At 49.0% G+C, this 19,032-nt stretch overlaps 1 protein-coding gene across 1 annotated transcript in view; it reads right to left on the bottom strand.

The window, feature by feature from the left end:
• The window catches only part of KAZN (kazrin, periplakin interacting protein), a 226,550-nt gene that overhangs the window by 13,736 nt on the left and 193,782 nt on the right, over positions 1-19,032 (bottom strand). The window lies entirely within an intron of this gene.

Genomic DNA, 19,032 nt, shown 5'->3' with positions numbered 1-19,032 from the left:
GTGAGAGCACAGCCCCAGCTCCTGCTGCAAACCCAAACCCTGGGGAAATGCTGCTGGGATTTTCTGAGCCCCCATCGAAAGGAGGAAATGATGAATCTGACTCCATGTTCTTAGAAGGCTAATTTATTATTTTATGATCTGTATTATATTAAAGAATGCTAAACTAAATAAACTAAACTATACTTGGGTGCTGGTCGACAGCCAGTTGAATACGAGCCAGCAGAGTGCCCTGGTGGCCAAGAAGGCCAATGGCTCCTGGCCTGGGTCAGGAATGGTGTGGCCAGCAGGAGCAGGGAGCTCATTCTGCCCCTGTACTCAGCACTGGTGAGGCCACACCTGGAGTGCTGTGTCCAGCTCTGGCCCCTCAGTTTGGGAAGGATGTTGGGACACTTGAGCACATCCAGAGGAGGCAAAGAGGCTGGTGAGGGGCTGGGAACACAAACCCTGTGAGGAACAACTGAGGGAGCTGGGGGTGCTCAGCCTGGAGAGGAGGAGGCTCAGAGGTGACCTCATTGCTCTCTACAACTTCCTGAAGGGAGGTTGCAGACAGGTGGGGTTGGTCTCTTCCACCAGGCAGCACTGACAGAACCAGAGGACACAGACTCCAGCATCAGGGAAAGTACAGGTTGGATATTAGGAGGAAATTTTTCACCCAAAGAATAATAAAGTACTGGAATGCTTTTCCCAGGGAGGTGGTGGAATCACCATCTCTGGATGTGTTTAAAAAAGCCTGGACATGGCACTTGGTGCTATAGCCTGGTTGAGGTGTTGGGGCATAGGTTGGACTCGATGATCTTAGAGGTCTCTTCCAACCTCATCATTCTGGGATTCTGTAAGGAATTCAGAAAGGATACAGACAGAAGGCTAAAAGATAATCATGAAAAACTTGTGACTCTTTCCAGAGCCTCAACACAACTGGGCTGTAATTGGCCAATAAGTAAAAACAATTCACATGAAACCAATGAACGGTCACATGTTGGATAAACAATGTCCAAACCACATTCCAAAGCAGCAACACACAGGAGAAGCAAATGAGATAATATTGTTTTCCTTTTTCTCTGAGGCTTCTCAGCTTCCCAGAAGAAGAATCCTGGGCAAGGGGATTTTTACAGAAAATGTGACAGTGACAGGGCAGCCCCTCCCTGCTGGCAAAACTGCACAGCCCAAACCTGCACCACCTGGGACTGGGGAAGGAGGATGGGATGGATGTGATGGAAAGACACTAGGAGGAGGCAGGGAGCCTCCACTGGGTGATGGCTTTAGCATTAAAAAAATAAAAATAGATGTTAGTATGTAATAGTAATAGTAAGAAGGAAACAAGAAGGACTTTCCTATCCAAACCACCCGCGGACAGGGCTGGGGTCCAACAGAGCCTCCTGAGCTCCCACACATCTCAGCTCTGCCTCCAGCCACCCACTTGCTCAAGGCACACTCAACAAAACCACTGTGAGACTGGGAAAGGGAAGATGATGCTTCCATCCACAGCCTCAAATCCTGAATTTTGCAGATTTACACCCAGTCACTGCTCACTCCTCCAGGCTGCTACACTGCAGGAGCACCCTGGCAGAACCCAGCTGGGATCCCCTCCACAGCAGGCACTGGAGGAAAGCTCCAGCACCTCATTTCCTACAGCTGCACCGACTGTTTAGTGTAATAAAGTGCTTTTCTGCTATTTCCACATTGCACCCATCACCCTCATCCTGCAAAACACTTTCAGAGTCTGGCTTTGCTTTCCCTCCCTTTTAAAAACAGGTGTAGAAAAGCCCTTTCCCATCCCAAATTGGCTTATTGATTTCATAGAATCACAGAATGGTTTGGACTGGAAGGCACCTCAAAGACCCTCCAGTCCCACTCCCTGCCATAGACAGGGATACTTTCCAGTAGACCAAGTTGCTCTAAGTCCAACCTGGACTTGAACACTTCCAGGGGTGAGACATCCACATCTGTATTGGTAATTATGCCAATACACATCCTCTTAAGTTGGCATCATGGACACGGGGAGAAAAAAACGCCCCCATCAGCACCCACGTCAGAGTTACCAGAAAAACAAAACAAAAATCAAACCCAAACACTTCCTCTCCAAACCACCGTGGCTGTGTGCTTTCCCCAGTGCCCCTGAGCAGCAGTGAGCCTGGAGGACACCAAGTGGACATGGAACACAGGGGTTTTCTCCTTGTTCTTCCTCGGAGCCGTTTCCTGTCCGGCTGGGGAGGTGACGCTGGCGGCAGCACAGGGAGAGGCAGCTCCCCCCCGGCAGCTGCGCCAGGAAGGCAGAAAATCTGCTGCACATACTTGAAATGCTTCCCCAATGAAAACTGGCAAGGCCCCATTCTGTAAATTATTTAGCAATAAAGTCACTAATGAGGAACAGTCGAGCTCCAGGCTGGGGGGGTTCGGTGCAGCCCGAAGTGATTTCTTGAAATCCGTGCAAAAAGCGAGAACTGGAGGAGGCCAAGGCCAACAGGATCTTCCCCAGAGATGGGAGGAACACAGTGTGATCCCTCCAGCCTCTGGGAACCCTGAGAGGATGTGAAGGGCTCACACATGGTGGAGTATTTTGTGTGCAAAGCCCAGCAAGAGCCTTCCCCAGCCACAGAAAGCCCCCTGCAGCCCCACAAAATACCCCTGGCTGCAACAAACTGGCTTTTTTTTCCCCACTGATAACTTATTTTCACCTTTCCTAACATGCCACTTCATCAAGGGCTATTCCTTGGAAAAAAATGAACCAGCAGATGAGGATGGAGGCAGGGCAGCTTGCACAGGGTTGAGTGATCCCGATGGATTCCTGCAAATTGCAGCATTTTGGTGGGAACCAAGAAAATCCCTGCACAGCAGGAAGTGATCTGGGAAAGGGAGAGGGGAAACAAGACCAAGGACAGACAGCCCAGGGGGAATTCTGCAGCAAAGAATTCCAGAGGGGTGCTTGGGTATGGCCCAAGGTGCTGCAATCACTGCCCAGTGCAGCTCTCCAAAAATGCTCAAGGTTAGAAACACTGAAAAAAGGGAACAGCATCTCTCCTCCTCAACAGGCAACAAGGGAATTTCATCCCCACTTAGTACTCGGCTCCTGATCCAGGCAGAAACTGCTGAAGGATTAAAATCTGAGATCTATGAGAAGCTACAGATGTAATCTGGAGAGAAACATGCAGCACCATGCTCCTCACGCTGCTGGCTGCAAGCCAAAGCCTATGGAGAACCTGAATTATTGATCAGCCATACATCCAAAATTCTTGCTCTTTTAGACACATAATTTGAGATAGACACACACACACAGATATATATATTTGTAGAAAAAAGGATTATGCTTTGCAATATATAGCTATATTTGCTACATATACATTATTATATATATGGCAAAGCCAAATCCAGTTTAAATAATTTTTTTTTTCCCCTGATAACTTATTTTCACCTTTCCTTACATGCCACTTCATCAAGGGCTATTCCTGGGAAAAAAATGAACCAGTAGATGAGGATGGAGGCATCCAAATACATCCAAAATTCTTGCTTTTTAGACATATAATTTGAGATAGACATATACATATATATGTAGAAAAAAGGAATATGCTTTGCAAGATATAGCTATATTTGCTACATATACATTATTATATATATGGCAAAGCCAAATCCAGTTTAAATATGTATATATATATATATATGTAAAATTGGAAAGCACAATCCATGCAGCCAGGGTTTGATAGGAAAATCCCTCTTTCCAAGTCCCTCTCAGAGCTCCTGCAAATGTCATGGAGTCACAAACTGGTTTGGGTTGGAAGGGAGCTTAAAGCTCATCTTGTTTCATGGGCAGGGACACCTTCCACTACCCCAGGATGCTCCAAGCCCTGTCCAGCCTGGTCTTGGACACTTCCAGGGATGGGGCAGACACAAATTCTCTGGGCACACACCTATAATGACACTTTTGTACAGGATTTCCATCACTCCAATGCTTCCTCTGGTATTCTGCCCACCCAAATCACACCAATTTTCCCCCTTCAAAGCACTTTTCCCCCCCAGGCATGGAGCATCTGCTCCCATCACTCTTCTCCAAGCTTCCATCCCAACCCTCCAGCACCTCCTGCTCACGAGGGTCCTATGGAGAAATCCCCTGTTATTGGCATAATTTGCATTAAGAGACTCAGCTTGAAAGGGAAATTTTAGCTTGATTTTAAAACAGGGGGGAGAAAACCCCTGCTGCTGTGCCAGGTTTAAGTACCCAAATAAATGACCCGAAACGTGCAGGCAGCTCTTAGAGATCGTTACAGAAAAGTTCCAATAGCTGGGAAAATGGGGTCAATTATTCAGGAACCTCATTTCAGCCTCTGCTTCTTCCACATCCAGATGGCTGAGGGAGGGTTTCCATGTGATCCCTATCAGCTGGATGGAGCTGTGCCCCTGCTTGAAGCTGCAGAGGAGTTTGCAGTGAGCATCAGCCCTCCCTAGCAGGGACCAGGGCTCAGTGCCCCTCACCAGGGACTCCACACACCCCCCAGCATGATGCAAAAGCAATCAGGAGAAAAGAAGATTTTTAAAGGCTTTTTTTTTGCAGTTCACCCTTGCCAGTGTCACTATATCAGGGTGCAAAGTTCAATCTGCCATTAGGAATCGCCTCCTAAGTGCAACAACCTCAATGTAAAAAGCTTCCACAGCACTTTTCCCCCAATATTTTTGTACCTTTTAAATTTTCCCTCCTCTTTTTAACCTTTTTCTTTTGGGGGAGGGGAGGGGAATTGGGTGCTTTCTGTAATTCCTGACTACCCAGAGGAGAAGGAGATTTTGCCTTGCATGAACAAACCCCATCACTCATTCCAGCCCCTTGCAAACCTGCTGCAAGTGGGCAGAGATGAAATGAATGCAATTTAAACATTTCCCAGACCAACTGATGAAAACTACCATTCTCACTGAAATAATTGGCTGTTAATTATATTTTAGTTGATCACATTAAACTTCCACCACACTGCTGGATTCTGCATCCTTTATGCTTCAACCACTGATGGGTGTTAACAGACAACACCAAGGAGATTTTTTTCTTTTTTAAATTGTGGTGAACATCTCCAGACAGCTTTTGCAGCTGAAGTTTCCACTCCTGCTCCTGCAAATCCCATCTTGGACTCCTCTGGGCAGCAGACCAACCCTCCATGCAGCAGCAAAGCCTTTTACTGGCCTTGGAACAGGCATCACTTTAAAGACATCCATTTGAAAGCCTTTTTTTTTCCATGTAACTCAGCTGACACGATTGCTGTACATGCATTTCTGCCTTCGGAGGGGACATATTAAAAATGGATGCAGAACAAACGGTGAGGCTCGTGTGGGTGAATCAGTATCTCAGGTGAAAGCTGCATTTTGTGCTGCTTTGGTGAGTTTGACAGTGAGATGGTTTTTGCTTTGCTGGGCACAAGTCAAGGGTGTGTTTTTATCCAGAACATCAGCAGGATAAATATACATGTACACACACCTCTGTCCTAGGATGAGAAATGCAAGGGTCATAAAGAACCTTATTAGAAAAAAATAAAGATTGAAGACTCAGGGATGAGCTGAGTTTGTATTTTAAAGAGTAACTCATCCCCTCTGATTTTTAAGTAGCTTCTCAGCTTGGCACCTCCTTCTTGCAAAGGTGCAGAAAGCTGGAGAGGGACTTCTGACAAGGGTCTTGAACTGACAGACAAGGGGGAATGGCTTCCCACTGACAGAGGGCACAGTTAGATGGGATATTAGAAAGAAATTCTTCCCTGTGAGGATGGGGAGGCCCTGGCACAAGTTGCCCAGAGAGGCTGTGGCTGTTCCATCCCCAGAAGTGTTTGATGCCAGGTTGGAAAGGGCTTGGAACAACCTGGGACAGTGGAAGGTGTCCCTGCCCATGGCAGGGGTGGGACGAGATGGGCTTTAAGTTCCCTCCAACCCAAACCATTTGTAAGAGAACCCAGGACTTGCTGGGGCAAAGCCAATTCATCCAGCTTCTCCCTTTGGCACCTGTGGCACCACAATGGACTCACAGTGGCTGAAATGAGCCCCCTCTCCACCCCACAGCATCATCTCCTCAAGGGGATAAGCACAAGGGCCTGACTTCTGTAAATCACCACTTCAGCCCAGCCCTGCTGTGCACCCCGGGCACATCCCTCAGTACAGAGTCTCTGCAGCACCGAGGCAATCCATGACCTCAGAGGAGCTGTCAACACCCAGTGCTCCCTCCCAGGTGGGTACCAGGGCGCTCAGCAGAGCCTCTTGGATTAATAAAATGAATTCTGGCTTTGTACACCTATCTCTTACTTTTAAATAAGCTTTTATTTCCACCCTGTGCTGCTGCTGCAATGCTAGGAGTGAGCAGTCATATCTGGCCACAGAAAATCCGTAAGAATTTCAGGGTAAAGCTTTCATCCAGTGAGAGCAAATCCTTGCAAACACCATTCTGACCATTTCCTGAGTTAGGCAGCAGCTTGTGCCCGCATGGTCACAGCTCTGGGACAGGACCCCAGCCACACACACTGACCCACGCCCCATACCCAGCTGGGGCAGGATGTGCTTGCCAAGTTACCCCCATGCCCTGGCATTCCCCACCCGGAAAATGAGGATTATTTCCCCCACGCAGTGTCCCAGTCTCCGCTCTGCCCTGCCCACATGCTGGTGGGTGTCTCACAGGGGATGTAAGTAAATAAAACCCCGTTTAAACCCCTGTGCAGGCCGGCGGGAGGGTGAGCAGCGCGGCTCGGGGGCCAGGCCGGGCGTGTGGGGGCTGCCAGCAGCACACACGGCAGAAAGCCACGGGCTGTGGGCTGCGACCCCCGCGGCAGCCCCGGGACCCCCCAACCCCTCCGGGAGCCAGGCTGGACTGCGGGGAGCACCGGGGGCCGCATTCCCGGCCCTCCGGGGAGCCCCTGGCCGGCCCTCTGTGGGGACAGCACGGCCACCACCGCCACCGCCACCGCCACCCTCCCCGCGGCCCCGGCGGCTCCCGGCGCTGTTTCGTTTCTGCCGGGAGGAAGCGAGCTGCAAGCACAAAGCCAGCGAGGGGAAGCTTGGAGCGCTCCCGGGGAGCCCCCGCGGACCCCCTTACCTGCGTGAGGGCAGCACAGCGCCCTGCCCGCAGCACCGCCCGCGGCCGCCCCTCGCCGTGCCCGGCCAGCCGGACAATGGGCCGGGCGCGGAGCCGAGCCCGGCTGGCAGCGGCACGGCCCCGCCGCGCTCTCCTCATGCTCCGACTTCATGGCGGGGCACGGCGGGCCCGGGGCCGCGGGGGGGTCCCCGGTGGGCGGCTCCTCGCCGGTGCCGCGCGGAAGTGCGGCCAGCGCTACCTGCGCCGGGAATTTGACCCCTCGCCGGTCGCTTGATGTCACACGGCTCGGAGGAGTGGCTCTGCCCCGCACTGCCCCGGCTGCGGCGGGACGGGGGCCCCACAAGACTCCCGGAGCCCCGGGGCCGAGCAGGAACCCGCGGCCGGCCGGCGGCGGAAATGATTCCCGGCTGGAATCATCCATCGCTCCCGCCGCTGCCACCCACCGAGCGGCCAGAGCCGGGTCCCCGAGCCTCTGTCGCCTGCGCTGCTCGCGACACTCCCCGGCGCCGGCAGCACGGGGGAAACTGAGGCAGGAGGGTGGCGAGGCAGCAGCCCCGAGGCTCGGGCCAGCTCGTCGTCGCAAGGCAAAGCCGTGCAGTGTTTTCTCTCGCAATGCAGTTGTTACTTATTTTATGCGGGATGGCGTGAGCAGAGACAAAGCAAAAGGCGTTGAGAACGCAGAGACCACCTGCCTTTCTGTGATAAAAGCCACATAAAAATATGCCAGAACAACCGAACTCTCTGAAACCCAGCACGCTGGTATAGCTTTTCCATCAAGGTTGGGAAAGACTTCCAAGATCAAGTCCAACTCTTAACCAAAAAGCACCATGGCCACTAAACCATAAGGCACAGTGTCTCATCTGCTTGTTTTTTGAACATTTCTAGGGATGACAACTCCACCACTTCCCCTGAGGAGCCTGTTCCAGTGCTTGACCACTACTTCAGTGAGGAAATTTTACCTAATTTTTGTATTTTTGTTCCCTAAGGTACACGGTGGACTATTATCTTCCCTCACCCTGCTGCCTGGGCTGTTTGTTTCCAAGCCCCCCACAGCAGACCTGCTTTGCAAATTTTAAAGCGATGAAGAACTGGGCAGAAGCCCTTTGGGTTTGTGAATTTCTCCCTGTCTCTACACTGTTAACCTCACTAGATGAGTCCTGCCTGGCCAGCTACCAGCTTGGGGATGCTCTGGATGCAGCCCCAGCACACTGCAAACACACACCTCTTGCTCTGCCCAGGAAGGCAGTGCTTGCACAAAGCTCCTAAAACACAAAAACCCCACCACATTCCACTTTACAACAGCACCAAGCCTCTGCCAGCCACAGCTCCCCCACCCTACAGCAGCAGTATCTCAGGCATGGGGAAACTGAGGCACACCCCGTGTCCACAGGCTTTGACGTTTTGGGGAAGTGGGTGACAATACAACTGCGGGAGGAGTGAGCTGTCCTGGCTGGGAAGGAATGCACCCATGCCCACCTTGTACACAAAGGTCAATAAACCAGGCTGTCACCCACCCCGTGACACCCTCGTGTCCTCCCAATGAAGCAGGTTGTCACCCTCTTGCCCTGCCAGTACACTGCTGGAAAGGGCAAGGGAAGGGGAAGGGGAAAGGGAAGGAGAAGGAGAAGGAGAAGGAGAAGGAGAAGGAGAAGGAGAAGGGGAAGGGGAAAGGGGAGAAGGAGAAGGGGAAGGGGAAGGAGAAGGAGAAGGAGAAGGAGAAGGAGAAGGAGAAGGAGAAGGAGAAGGAGAAGGAGAAGGAGAAGGGGGTCGATTTTGTCGTGCAACAAGCGCTGGTTCTCATTGCAGCAAACCCCAGTGCACGAACAGGCTGGCGCTGCCACATGGCCGGGCACGGCTCTGCGGTGTCCCTGCCCCTGCCATCACCTACCTCAGCTCCGGGAAGGCCAGGGAAGCTCTGCGTCACCTCCCTCCCATGGCAGCCTGTTTGCACAACTCCTCTGGCTGGGATCAAGTCGGAGCCCGCCCGTGCCCGCTCCGCTGCCGGTGCTGCGGGAGCGCTGCCACGGCCGGAGCCGCCCCACGCGAGCCGGGATCACCGCGGCACCTGCGGCTTTAACCCTGCTGGGCTCGTAATCCCAGAGCAAAGGCAGCCGTGCGAGCGGCCACGGCTCGGGAAGGTGCTGAGTTCAGCGCCCCGAAGCAGAGGGAGGAGGTTCTGCACGTCACGGGCATTGCACAAGCCCGAAGCTCCCCAAGAGCTCCCCGGGAGCCGCTCCCTGGCAGAGGAGCCCGGGGAGCAGCGGGAGCGCTGGGCTGGAACTGCCTTCTGCTGACTAATGGTGGCCCGGCAGCGTTCTTCACACCCACAGCACCCGGCCGTGCTGAGACACTGCTGCTCTTTGACCCAGCTGTGGACTCACAAGGATTCCCCTGCTCCTTCCCCTGTGGTTAATAATCCCTTTGGAAGAATGGAAAAACGGTGCTGCTGAATCACCAGCTCGTGCCTCGCTGGGTGTGCGTGGTGCCACCAGGCTCTGAGTGTGTCCCTGTGACAGGCAGCAGTCACCCTTTGTCTGCGGGGTTGGTCTTGGTGTCCTCTCCTTGCTCTGGATCAACCATTGCTGTGTGGCCAGTGCTGGTTCTTGCCCTTAGCCAGGCAGACGCTGAGGCCAGGGAGGTGTTTCTGGCCCTGCAGTCACTCCCTGTGCATTCTGGCTGCTGCTGGTGCTGGGAAAGGGAGTGCTGGTGTCAGTGCAGATGGGTCAGGCCCTTCTGGCCAAATCAGCCAGCCTCCTTCAGCCCTGCCTAGCCAAAACCCTTCTGCAGGGGCAGGAGAGACCCTTCCCACCCAAGCCTGGCCCTGAAGGTCTCTGCAGACTGATCCAAACTTGACAGCCCCCACCAGTGGACAAATCTCTATTGGGTGTCCCATCTCCAGCTTCCTGCGCTGGGAGGTCTCTCTAGGGTTACAGTTCTGAGGCAAGCAAGCTACAGGTTGTCACCACCAAAAATTGTCCCAGCTCTGCCAAAAATCCCAAGGGCAGGGCCCACCAGAGACTGGCAACAGAGAGTCAAGTTGGGGTCAGAGAGTTGTCCAGCCCTGGCACAGGCTGCCCAGAGCAGTGGTGAAGTCCCCAATCCTGCAGACATTTAACAGGCATGTGGATGTGGCACCTGGGGACATGGGTTAGAGGTGGCCTTGGCTGGACTGGATGATCTTAGAGAGCTTTTGAAACCTTGATGATCTCATGATTGTGTGAAAAAGCAACTCAGCTCCAGCACTGCTGCTCCACAGGGAACAGTTGTCCCTCCCTGCAGCACGGAATAGGAGCTGGTGGCTGATCAAATGCAGCTTGAGCATCTGGCTGGTGCTGTGTGTCACTGCCCTGCAGGCACCTGCACCTGAGCCACTGCTGAGTGACCTCAGCCCTGCTGGAGAATCCCTGCAGAAGGCCAGAGATGCATCCCTGCACCCTCAGAGCCACATCTGACCTGGAGGACAGAGCTGTCCACAAAAACCACCAGAACAGAAAAATCTGGAGACCTCATACAACGCCCCCCTGCTTCCAGGAAAACTTCCTAAAACTTCCCTCCCACAGCCATGGAAACTCCCCTCTCCATCCCCCTCTCTGCAAAATAAAGATAACAGACTGAGGACATGTTTCAAAACAGAGCTGATTTCATTTTTCCCCCTGGTTTTTCTTTCAAGGAAAAACTTCTCTCAAAAATGACAGATTTTTGTCAAACACTTCACTCATGACAAATTGGCATTGTCATGGAGGAGAGCGCTCGGCTGGGAGTTTCAGAGGCACTTTGGGAACCTCCATCTGCTCCTCCCGAGCTAAAATCCAACAGTGCTGAGGTTGGAGGATGTAATGTGTGAGGCAAGGATTAATTAACATCGATCTGGCTCCAAAACCAGAGGCACGGAGAGTAATTTTCATTGAGGAACTTGGCACCATTTAGCACCTCCTCCTCCTCCTCCTCCAGTGCTGTTGGAGTATTTTAAGCTCCTGAAAATCACACGTGCATCACCAAGAATTTTTGCAGTTATTAATGAAAGGCTCAATAGAGAGAAAAATCTGATTTTTTTTGTTAGCTCCCTAGCCAGGCCATACACACCATTTTTCCCTTCTTTAAAGCAGCACTGCAAAAGCCATTTTAAAGAGGAAAAAAAGCAACAGGGAAAGGGCAAACATTATCATGTTGGTCCTAATCTCATTTGGTACAACTTCCTGAGCACATCACAGTTACTTCTATTGTGTTTTTTAATTTTATCATGAGGATTATATTTATCATCACAGACATTTTATGCCTAACTTCTGGGCTCTTTACAATATTTTCATTCAAATGCTAAAAGGCTGTAATGAGTCTAAGATAATGGCCCGCAAATATAAATGACACAGATCAGAATAGGGGGAAATTGGTTAAAAAGGAAAACAAATAGAAATTATCCATCCTAATTTGCATTCAGAGATGGTAACTGGGGGAAAAAAAATTGATGTATTATGGAGAAGGAGGTTTCACCTGAACCCAACAGAACCTGCTGTGCTTCTGCAACATCTGGATCCAGCTGCAAATGTCAGTGACTCCTCCCTGCCCTCCCCAGCTTCACCAGCACTAACGAGGGAGGGATGGCACAGACAGCTGCAGGTTTGTGGCCCTGCAGGGACAGGGTGGGCATGGATCAGCAAAACCTGAGTTCCCCGAGAGCTCTGAACCGCTGAACCCCACCAGAATCAATATTTTCCTTTTTAAAACAATGCTGGGGGGAAAAGCACATCTCATATAGATTCAGTGTTATTCTGGGTTTTACATTATTCATTGAACCTCATCCCATGTCATGCTGCAGTGAATATATTACCATATATGATGATACAAAAATTACATGACTCCTGCAAATACCCGATAAAGTGTCAGGCTGGGCTGCTAAAGGAGCTGCAATTGCTCATTAGCAACGTGTAATTAACACTGCCACACGTTGGGGCTGAGCCAGCGCCAGTACAGGGAAAGAGAAGGAAAATAATAATAATAATAATAATAATAATAATAATAGAAAGATAGTCGTAAATCAGACAACAACAAACCCCAGAGCTGCATGGTGGGTCTCAAACTTTGGGAAACATTTTCTTGTTGAAGCCTAATGTTTGGGAAACATTTTCTTGTTGAAGCCTAATGATTATTTAGAAAAATAATCATAAATTGGGCAACAGCAAACCCCAGAGCTGCATGGTGGGTCTCAAACTTTGGGAAACATTTTCTTGTCGAAGCCTTAAAATAATAATAATAATAATAATAATAATAATAATAATAATAATAATAATAATAATAAACAGGCAACAGCAAACCCCAGAGCTGTAAGGGGGCCTCAAACTCTGGGAAACATTTTCTTGTTGAAGCCTTATCTCCCCCTCAGCACATCCAGGAATGTCACTGCAAGAGCCACCGTGTCCCCAGAGCCTCCCAGCTCTGCAGGGATCATGGGGGCACTTGGAGGGAACAGGCTGCATGCAGAGAAATATCAGGGGAAATGGGAAGTCTGTCAGGACAGCTCAATGATTTATCCCTGTGTATAAATGTGCTGCTGTTTCTGAAAATGGCTTTGCAGCCTCAATGCCACCTGTGATTCCAATGGGGCTGGAGGTGGGCAGCTCCACTCTGATATTGGCCACTATCTTTATACTCAACTATTATTGCCTTTTAAAAAAATTTCTAAGCTGCCCTGGAATTTTCACAGAGTTTCTAATGCTCTGTCTTCATCAACCACTCCAGCTACATATAAATAAATAAATAAATAAAATTACATTAGGGAATTCAGTACAGAAAACAGGTCTTTATGACACCCACACGACCTGCTGCACTCATCAACACAACCAAAGCTCACCCAAACCCCATTTCTTTACACCCAAAACCTGACTCTCACTTGGCACAAGGCTTGTGCACGTGCATAGGCTCCAAGTGATGCTACAGCCCAATTTTTGGTTGCTTGCAGGAATTGCAAAGACAACAAAAAAGTGGGAATAAAGCCTGGCTGGGGTGGCTGGGATTTGTGAGGCAGGTTAGGAAAGCCCAAGGGGCTGCATGGATCAATGACCCCTGAGCCTGGACAGATCCCATTCCCCTCCTGTCACTGTGTGTATCAACAGAATATTTATAAATCAATTGAAAGCAATTAATCAGCTAGAGAAAGATAAGGGATAATGAAGAAAAGAGATTAGCTGGTGATGCGCAAACAGGGCTCCTCTGGGGAGGAACTGCTGTGGTTGGAAGCCTCCTCTGCAAAGCCTATTAGCTCCACTTAAAAAAGGAATTTAAAAGAAGCAACCTGAATAATTAAAAGGAAGAGTTAATGGTTCATGCTAACAGCTTCTAAAAACCTGCAGCAGCCTTGTTTGTTAACCAGGGGGACCTGCAGATAAACCCCAGCTCCAGGGCTGCAGCTGCAGCCCCACAACCATTCCTGCATGGAGCCCAACATTCCTGCATGCCCTGGCAGGGGGGAGCCAGGGAGGCTCACCTGGGCCTGCTGGGCTCACCTGGGTGACCAACCCTGAGAGCTGAGCTATGAACAACAGCAGAGAAACCACCCCAGGATGTGAGGAGAAGCCTCCAGTGGTGTAAATCCCAATATTGCCCACCCAGTGTATCCCATGGTAACCTCCCAATCACCAACCCGCTCCTTGTTGGCTAAGCCAGGACTAAATATAGAGCTTTGTTGGCTGCCAACTGAAGAATTAACATCTGGACAGGGAAGTCACCATTTCTGCCATTTTCTGTAAATTTTCCTACTGATTTTTCCACCCTAATCCCTCCACACCACATTCTGGGGAGGGGCAGGACCAGCAGCATTTTCCTTGGCTGTATTGCTGCCAATAATAATTTATTTCACCCCCAGAAGATGCCAGCACCAGGGCTGGGCATCCAGCCCACACCACCATGATGGTGCCGCTAAGAATTGGGTGCTTTTGGCCAAAATATCTTTCTGAAGCTGCCACTTCATTTTTGAGGAGAATCCAAAAATGCGCCAACCCCCAGCTGTGACATCCTGGGGATGTCTGTGAGGAGCTTTCCCAAATTTATTGGGAAATTTGCAGCCTCTTCCAGGGCTATGGGATCCCACCTGAGAGCTGGCATCCTAATCAGGAAGCCCCACCAATTCAGAGCACTAAACACAGCATTTCAGTGCAAGTCTTGCCTTTTCCAAGTAGTACTCAACAAAATTGCCAGCTCAGAGCTGGAGCTCATGGTTTTGGTTTTTTTTCAGAGGAGGAGGGTAAATATCTCCCCACCTTCCTCACCAACCTGTGCAAGGCAGCAATTTAACCTTCAAGGCAGAGCTCACACTCATTTTGTAACAGCCCTTATCTACAGGTTAGGGCCAGAGTAGCTCCACTGGGGACAATCTGTATTAGATAAAAATAACTGCACTGCAGCACAGGCACGAGCAGCTTCCTCCCTGCCTACCCATTCATGGCAGCTGAGGGGCTGAGAGCAGCAAAACCCCCAGGTTCTGGTGCTTTGGGGCTGATGTTGATTTAACAGGAGGAAATCCACAGGCTGAGCCCACACTGGGCTCTCCAGGTGCCCCAGAGCATCCTGCTCCCACCCCACTGCCCTTCACCCAGAGCCCTCTTTCAAAAACCTTATTTTTCCCCTCTTATTGTTAATATTTTTTTAAAAATAAATGAAATAAACTTGAAGGTTTTCCAAGTGCCTAAGCATCAGGAGGGATAATATTTTACTTACCTGTTATGCACCACTTAATGAACTTCTAATCTGTGCTTATTAAAAATTTTCACTGCAAAGTTTGTTCCACCCTGCCAGGAGGTTCAGGTCACACCTGGAGGTTTTAAACCACTTTTTTTCCACTAAACTGTTGCTACCACACTGAATTTCACAGCACATCTGACTGTGATGAAACAAATAAAATAAATCTTATAAAATCCTATAAAATCACAGAGTGGTTTGGGTTGGAAGGGACTTTAAAGCTCATCTACTTCCACCCCTGCCACGGGCAGGAACACCTTCCACTATCCCAGTTTGCTCCAAGCTCTCTCTGGGTAAAAAAAACCCCAAACTGACCCCAAATCAGAACTGGAAATGAGATTTTTCAGTCTGAAAACGAAGAGGCAAATGCTAACCAGTACCAGGAATATCTTGTTTTTCTGAATATCCACAGTATTGCTGGATGGGAGTGTGGCAATGGGGGGTGTAATGCTGCCCCATCTATTTTACACACGTTCCCAAAGGCAGGAAAAACCATTTAAAGCTGAGAGGGCTGCACTGGGTGCCTGCCTGGAATTAAACACCACACTAGGCAGCAAAGTTAATAAAAGTGACAGCCTTTTATTCATCTGGGCTTGTGCTGCAGTGCTTGGAGGCAGCAGGGAGCTGCTCTTATGGAGTTATCAGGGTACTGCACCAGGCAGACCTGGGGCTGGGAGAATAAAATAAATTAAAAAAAATTATTTTATTTAAAAATATAAAATAAAATAAAATAAAATAAAATAAAACCTAGGGCTGGGAGAATAGAATAAATAAAAATATTTTATTAAAAAAATAAAGTAAAATAAAATAAAGTAAAATAAAATAAAATAAAATAAAATAAAATAAAATAAAATAAAATAAAACCTGCGGCTAGGAGAATAGAATAAATTTTTTAAAAATTATTTTATTTAAAAATAATAAAATAAAGTAAAATAAAATAAAATAAAATAAAATAAAACAAAACCTGGGGCTGGGAGAATAGAATAAATGAAAAAAAAAATTTATTAAAAAAAATAAATAAAATGAAATAAATAAAACCAAAGGGGCAGCAGAAGGCACAGAAGCTGTATATCAAAGGCAGCAGCACAAACCCAAGTTCTGGCAACATCAGGGTGGGGACACGTGGGGCTGTATCCCTGTGGAATGAACTCAACACTCTGTGGATCAGCTCTTGTTAGGGTGGGAAAAACATCCCAGAGGAGGTGTGAGGATGCACTGAAACCCAGCTAAGCAGACAGAAAACAAATCAAATGTTTTATTTCCAGCCAGATGAAACAAACCAGTTCTGCTTCCTGGGGGAAACCACTCTGTTCTGTCTGGAGAGCCCAGAGAAGTGGAGCAGAGCAATTCCTGCAGCAGCAAAGCACCAGGTGAGGGAGCAGGGAGCAGCTGAGAACATCCAGCTCCCAGAAAACACCACCCCAGTGACCCCAGCTGCTGCACTGGGCGTGGGAATAGGGGTTGAATGATCAATTTGATTTTTAAGCTGCACTAAATGCCTTCCCAAGCTCCTCAGGAACACCCAGCGCTGCTTTAAGGTCACAGGGGGTACCAACCCTTCCAAGCCCTGTTTTTCAGAATCCCAGAAGGGTTTGGGCTGGGAGAGACCTAAAAGCTCATCCTGTTCCACCCCCTGCCATTTTTAAAACCACTTTTTTCCCACTAAAATGTTACCAAAACACTGAATATCACAGCACACCTGACTGTGATAAAACCAATATACCCATGCCCATAAAATCACAGAGTGCTTTGGGCTGGAAGGGACCTTAAAGCTCATCTTGATTCAATTCCTGCCATGGCAGGGACACCTTCCACTATCCCAGGGTGCTCCAAGCCCTGTCCAGCCTGGCCTTGGACACTTCCAGGGATCCAGAGGCTGCTCTGGGCACTCTGGAAAGTTCCTGCCACTCCTGCATGGGACAGCAGGCAGGGCACAGTGACACTGCCATGAGGAGGGATCCTGGCACCAACACATCCTTGATATTCCCAAAATAATCCAAGGATAAACACAGGGCAGCAGGGAGGGAGGTGGGGCAGGAGTAAAGAGGAAGAGAAGGGAGAGAAAAGGAGTAAAGGGGAAGAGAAGGGAGAGGAGAGGAGTAAAGAGAAAGAGAAGGGCACAAGGTACAGCACAGAGTGAGGCAGGAGCACAGAAATCCATACCTGATACTGAGCATCTTTTACCTTTTGAGTACACCAGGTGTTTGAGGAAAGATTTGAGGTAAACCTGTTGCAAATGTGAATGAAAACCCCAATTTTTAGCTAACCCAGGATGTTTTTTTTAGGGAGCAGTAGCAGTGCTGCCCTGATGGAGCAGGAATGGGGCACAGGGCTGACCCCAGCATTTCCTGCAGCACAGGGAGCAGCCAGGGTGGGATTGGGCTGATGAAGTAAAACCCCAGAAGGGAAGATGGGCTGGTGGCTCTGCAAGCACTGCCAGAATATTTCAGGGAGCAGCTGTGCCTTACCAAAACCATGGAGAACCATCCCAGCTCCCAGCCTGAATCCCAGCCCTCTGCACAGGGCAGCTCCCAGGCCAGGTAATGATTGCATCTGGATTCTTCTTTCCTTTTTTCTCTTCCCAAACTTTATTTTTAAACTCAGACTCATGAAATTCTCATAAATAAATTGCCATGACCAGTACAGAAATGACTCTTGCATTTCCCCCCATGTGCTGCACAAGGCTCAGCAAGCAAAGCTGACAGCAGGAGCCCTTATCCCTTCCACATGCACTTCATAACCCAAACCATGATTTTCAAATAGCCAGAGCTGGAAAATGAAAATAAGCCATACATGATCCTAAGAGACAGGTAGCCAAGAAGCAATTGTATTAACTCAAAGCTAAATATGATCAAGAGTAATAATTCAAGTATGGGTTTTCAGTGTGGTACTTGAGGAAGACAAAAAAGATGTTATTTCCTGCTATTTATTCACATAAAGGTTCTGCAGTCATCCACCTTTGCTACACTGCCCTCACAGGACCTCTCCCAAGCTGTGCCCAGCACTGGGCATTTTCCCAGAAAAAACATTGTTGTACTGAATAAATGAGGCCAATAATAACAAAAAAAAATACCCAAAGCAATGGGGGGATTTGGAGGAGATAAAAAAAGCCACAGGCAAATGCAATTCTTTCTACTTAGTGCAAGCAGCAGTGTGTGGGACTAGGATGGGAGAAGGGGCACCCAAATGACTCCAGGATTAGGTTTGTAAGTGGGAAAATTAAAGAAATAACGAATCATTCACACACTAGACACCCACTACCCCCACACACACTGCTGAGCACACCCAAAAGATTTCAAAAACTCAAAATTCTTCAAAACTCTTTTTAACTTGGTAAACCAGGGATTTTGAAATAAATAATCCAGCTGTTTTGTGCTGGGACAGGATGCTGGCCAAGCCCCCTCTCTCAGAGGCTGCCTGTGAGATTAGAAGAAAAAGTATCTAAAATTCAGGGTGAAAGGGTCTCCATTTCAATATTTCCAAATGTAAAAGTCTCAGCAATGCCTTAAATAATTCAGAACCTTTAGGAGAGGCACAGCCCCACATTGAGCCACTTTTGGTTGCTGCTCTTTTCACCAGTTTCCCCCCAGCTACACCACAAAAATGATGGAAAAAATCCCTTTATTTTCTTAAGGGAGATTCACCCTCGCACCACAGTCCCCACAGGAGTACAAATATTTGATGCAATCAGAAAGAAAACAAAACAGTCCCGAAATGACAACTGAGAGGGAAACAATCTGGGAAGTTTTAACCTTCAAAATCTGTCTCTTAATTCTGGTTGTGATTCCTGCAGGCGAGGGAGGAGGAAGAAAACACAGAGTGGTGTCTGCTCCTGCCTTCCAAAGGCAACTTGAAATGGGATTTTAGGAGAACATGACTAGGCCAGAGTTAATGCTATTAAAATTCAAAGTGCTGAGAGAGAGCTGATAATCCCAGCTGGTTCCTGGGACAAGAATCCGATTGTGCAGCACACAGAGGTTTGGTGCTGCTGGCTGATATTGATTTGATTTGATTTTATTGGAAGGGGGAAAAAAAAAAAAGGGAGAAGGATCAGGAAGGAAACCCTGAGCTCTTCAGCAGCATCAGCCCAGCTCAGCGAGCAGAAAGGAAACTGCTGGCAAACTGAACTGAAAAATGTAAAAAACCCCCAGAGATTTGGAGACAAAGTGATCCCCTGGGCTGTGGGAGCTGCCCAGGCATGGATGGGTCTGGAGAGCTGAGCAGCAGCAGAGGCACAGCCTGGAGCAGGCACAGGGCAG

Source organism: Agelaius tricolor, unplaced genomic scaffold (genome assembly GCF_023055355.1).
Source record: "Agelaius tricolor isolate 1412-34295 unplaced genomic scaffold, bAgeTri1.0.p SCAF_28, whole genome shotgun sequence".
In the NCBI taxonomy this organism is placed as follows: domain Eukaryota; kingdom Metazoa; phylum Chordata; class Aves; order Passeriformes; family Icteridae; genus Agelaius; species Agelaius tricolor.
The sequence above is the reverse complement of the archived record's forward strand: the minus strand, read 5'-3'. Positions and strand labels throughout refer to the sequence as shown.